Here is a 5,449-nt window from a genome sequence, read left to right as displayed (position 1 = left end):
AGAGTAAATGCTTCAGTCATTCTTAGAAGATGGGACAAAATGCTCAAGGGAAGAAATAAGGAGACAAAGTGTGGAGCAGAGACTGAAGGAAAGGCCATCCAGAGACTGCCCCACCTGGAGATCCATCCCATATATAGACACCAAACCCAGATACTATTGCTGATGCCAAGAAATGCTTGCTAACAGGAACCTGATACTGCTGTCTCCTGAGAGGCTCTGCCAGAGTCTGACAAATACAGAGGGTGACGCTCACAGTCAACCATTGGACTGAGTATGGGGCCCCCAATAAAGTAGTTAGAGAAAGGACTAGAGGAGCTGAAGGGATTTGCAACCCATAGGAAGAACAACAGTATCAACCAACCAGACCTCTCAGAGCTCCCAGGGACTAAACCACCAACAAAAGAGTACATATGGAGGGACCCTTGGCTTTAGTCACATATGTAACAGAGGATGGCTTTGTTGGACATCAATGGGAGGACAGGCCCTTGGTGCTGGGAAGGCTTGATACTCCAGTGTAGGGAAATGCCAGGGCAGGGTGGCAGGAATGGGTGGGTGGGTGAGCACCCTCAGAAGCAAAGAAACAGTGGATGGGATATGAGGTTTCCATAGGGGAAACCAGGAAAGGGTATAACATTTGAAATGTAAAGAAATAACACATCCAATAAAAGAAAACATGTCTATTTGGCTCCTTTTTAATGCACACAAACTCTGACAATATCATGTAAACAATGGAGTCAGAAGCAGATGAGACGATGCCACAGTTTTCATTCATAAGTTGTTTAGAATATACAACTCTGTAGAGATAGAATCAGGTTAGCCGCTACTCACAACTAGAGGGAGGGAACTGGGAGTAGCTGCCAATGGCACTGTAGTCTCATGGGGTAATATTTATATCTGCCCCCCACACTCCCACCAAAACCCACAGCAGTATGAAAGGGGCAAGGATGATATTCATGATATGTGAATCATGTCCCAGAGGGACAAAAGTGCAGCAGAACCAAGGACGTTCAGTTCTGAATGACCATAAAATGGATGCACTGCTCAACGAACTGTGGAGGAGGCTCAGCGATTCAAGTAAACGTGGTACTTCTCAGCATACTGCAGATTCTCAGTATTTTGAACTTAACCCAGTGAAACATTATTTAACAAAAACAAAATATTTTCAGAGATTGCTCCAGGCTGCATACATTTCTAATTTCCATCATGGTTCCTAATTTTGTAGCACATTATATTAGCTGAATATCTAAATAGAGTTGGGATTCTTGAACTAATTCTATTTAAAGTAAAAGCTTTTGAAATAAATCAGTAAATACAGAGAAATCTTTATTGTGGCGTCTTGAGCATCATGGTTAAGTATCTCTTTCATTTCTGCTTATCACCACTTTCATTTTGTCTATCTCTTCACCTGTGTATATTTTTGAGCCTTTTGTAGGCTAGCAATTGTCATTTTTAGCTGCCACCTTTTATATGGAGTTATAAATAATTGAAAGGAAAAATAAAATTTATTTTTAACTTTTTCTTTATTTTTGACAATGCACACAATGAAATAAAATTTTGTATATCCCTGTTTTGCCCCCTGATTCCTCCCATGTCATACTCAACATGTTCCCCTTCCAACTTTATATCTAGATTTAGAATCCACCAAATTCATTTAATACTGCTCATATGTACATGTGTGTGAATGCACATGGGTGTGTGGCCATCCAGTGTCTCATTGGAATCTTACCAATGGCCTCATCAACTCAAATATTTCTCAGTAAAATGTGGGCCTGGGAGTTTATCTCCTTCATCCATGCTAGAATTTTGCTGGGTTCAGCTTATTTGATTGCTGTGCAGGTCATCTCAGCTACTGTGGCTTCCTGAGTGGAGAAGCCATGTCATGTCCACAAGGTAGCATTTTTCAGCACCCTTCTCATACTCTGACTCTTACATTTTTTCAGCTTTGTCTTCAGTGGTCCTTGTGCCTTGGTGTGTGAGGGAGGGTGATATAGATTTTCTGTTTAGGACTGACTGAGTTCTCAACATATTCTCAAAACACCCCTCCCTTAGCTGATGCTCACTGCAGGATAATGCTTCTCTGATCATGCTTGAGGACCATCCAGCTCTGTGGGTATAAATACAAATATTTAGAAGACAATTTGGAAGCCTGACCATGGGACACACTAACAATATCAGGTTATATCCTTGGACTTGTGACTTCCTCAGTCATAGATTTTGGACGACAATTGCAGTATCAGGCATGAAATTACCTCATGTGGGGCAGATTTCAACTCCAGTCGAAGAGCAGTAACTTCTGAGAGGGCTGAGACAGGCTAACTCCATGCTTCAAATTGGCAGTTCAGGAGATAAGGTCTAAAGTTTTGTTTCTAAGAAATGGGCAAGTCCCAGAAAGTCAGTCACTGGAAAAACCAACCACAGGGTGTGGGCATCCAATCAGAAGCTGCCCCACCATCAGAAGCTAATCCTGCCACCTAGTCTAAAGCAGGAGCAGTGAATCAGCACCAGTTTCTAGGACATTTCTTAGCAATGATGCTCGAATGTCCCAGAGGCTTAGTTAATCTCAAAGATCCCCACACCTCTAGAGGCGGAGTCAACCAATCAAGATAAAGGGCAATTACTCTTACCTGGAATTCCCATAGTGTGCTTTACATTGAGCCAGTAAGATCACCTGATAAACTCCATGGTAGACCCTCTTTGCTTTTGCAGACTATTTGATTGTGGGATATCATTCTTCAGTGAATCATGGACCCTTTCACTTTATAAAATCATCCCACTATTGTTTAAGTGGGGCTTATCTTGGCTCGAAGGTCAGCATTATGATATGCACGATGCAGAACGAGGTTAAGACTAAAGTGTCTTTTTGTTGTTGTAAAAATATAAAAAGTAAAAGGCTGTCTTTTACCCCACTAGGTACGGCACCACAGTGCCGCAAGGTGTTTGGTAGACATCTTGCCAGAAGCACACATCCCAATTCCGCAGCGGCCCAGTGTCTCTAGCCGCCACACACTCCCTTACACTTAAATCGCTACATGAAAGAACACACAACACAATAACCTTTGATCCAATTGATAAGATCTAATTGCCCACCTAATCATACAAAGCCCTGTACACATCCATCCCTCAGGAACTTTCATAACGACTTGTAAATACACAGAGTGGAATCTTAACATCAGCTTCCATGTTCTCTCTGCCTCTCTTTCTCCTCATCCCTCCGGTCTCTTCTTCCTTTCCATTCCAGTCTCCGCCCCTTCTCTCAAACTTTTCTCACGCCCATCTTTTTCTTGTCCAATGACAGGCCTCATCCTATCTTGTACCTGCCTCACCTGTGACATCATCCCACATCTTTTTTTTTACTTATTATAGCTCATATCAGATTCTAGCTCTAGGAAAGCTAGGAAACTAGGAGAACATTTCTTAGTCTGTTTGAAATTGATTTCTCTGTGTTCTACAACCAAAACGTATGGTGTTTTGAGTTAATAGGGTCTTACCATGGAGCTTTATGAGTAACTGAGAGAAAGCCTGTATTTTTGAAAACTTTGGGGGCTCTTTGACCAAAGATTCATAGGAAGGAATCCCATGACATGTAATAGAATTTTTAATTAAATAACCCATATCTTCTGGGAATAGTATTGCCCAGCTATGCAGGGTAAATCTTTTCAAAAACTTTACATTGTATTTGCAATTAGATATTAACTAATAAATTTCAATAATTTATATTGAATAAATATCCTTTTCTCTCCCACAACCTCGTGCTGCTACTTCAGTTTAATCTTTTAGCCCGAATTATTTCCCTTTCTTCTTTTATTTTATATGTCTCCTACTGTGTACGTTTTGGTTTTATTTTGAAACTTGATTACTCTGTGTAACCCTTGCTGTCCTGAAACATGCTTGTAGACCAGGCTGGCTTTGAACTCAGTGATCCACCTTCCTCTGCATGTGCGACCACACCCAGCTTGCGTACTGCTAGTTATCCTTTTTTTAATTGGCTCATGAGGTCATATGCCTCCATGTGGTTTTCTATAATTTGGCTTTAGGTTAACCCTCCCTCCAACTCTTAGATCCCTCTCCTACCACCATGATATTTTACCTCTCTATTTTCTTTTTACCTTCAATCTACCATCTTGCTTCACTTTGTATGTCCTTTCCAAAAAAAAAAAAAGATCATTTTCTAGTTTCCTGGCTTTAACTAATTCTCATTGTTAAAAGAAGTATTTTTAGTACTCTGTGTTTGATACGTTAAAGGAGTCCTTTCGTTTTTCTCTGGCAATCAAATCTAATGAAAGGCAAAGGCAGTAAGTACCCTACCTTACATGCATGATTTGTTAATTACCATTGCGATAAACCATAGTTACAGAATGACCTTATGCACCTGCTGATCCTTAGCTGCACATGTGACTCAAGCACATGAATGAATAAAACATTTTATATTTTCTGGGAATATATACAGAGAGTCAAGCAAAGTGGTAGGCATTTTTTTAATGAACAATGAAAAATTTATTTGAGCATCTGTCTGCTTCCAAATAGCCAGATGTTTTTCATTAGGCAGCAAAGCTCTCCACAAATTCAAGTTTAATACCTTCTTCACCCATAGGGAGATTTTAATATCTTTCTCCTCCTGAATAACCCAAGCCAAATGAGATTCACGGTGACTAGATTGAGTGTCTAGCTCCACATAATGTTCCTGTGAGTTTTTGATGGAGGAGTCATTGTATCTCTTCTGTGTCCGGAACCTTAGAAGAGATTTGGAGAGTTTCTGAAAGGTGTTCCTCCTTAACCATTTCATATCCTACCCCATTCCACTCCACTCCAAAACAAAAACAAAAAACCCAAATACAAAAGAAAACAAGCCAAACCAAAAAAGCCTTTGGATTGAATTCATAAACACATTATTTTATGACATGCATAAATTATATATGAAAGAACAAAAGAAAAGGTACATCAGGGAGGTGCAATTAGTGTTAAGAGTATCTATGCTGTTCTCTGTACATTGCTAAACCATACTTTTTAGGTCATAAACATCTTGGGTTATGATTTTAAAGTGGCAAAATTTAGATACACTGAATCTATTCCCTGAAGACTACAAAAGTATATAATGAAAGGATTAGGGTGAATGCATAGGACAGTACCTGAAATATGATTATTTAGAGGACTGATGCAGGAGCATCAAGAGTTGGAATTTAGCCTGGGTTGCAAAGCAGATTCTAGGCCATCTTCGACTTCAAAATGAAATGGGCCATCTCTGAAAATGTAGGCTAATCACAGAGTACTTGCTATTTATCATGTGCAAGGCCTCAAGTTTAACTTCCAGTCTTGAGAAACACAGTTAACTTGAAAGGTTCTAATATTTAAATTTTCTTGTGGATTCCCATTTCAGTTCTTTCTGTAATAAAAAAAAAATGTTTTCCAACTGTTAACTTGACCATAAAGAATGAGTTTAGTAACTGGAATT

Source organism: Rattus norvegicus, chromosome 16 (genome assembly GCF_021556685.1).
Source record: "Rattus norvegicus strain SHRSP/BbbUtx chromosome 16, alternate assembly SHRSP_T2T, whole genome shotgun sequence".
Lineage (NCBI taxonomy): Eukaryota > Metazoa > Chordata > Mammalia > Rodentia > Muridae > Rattus > Rattus norvegicus.
The sequence above is the reverse complement of the archived record's forward strand: the minus strand, read 5'-3'. Positions refer to the sequence as shown.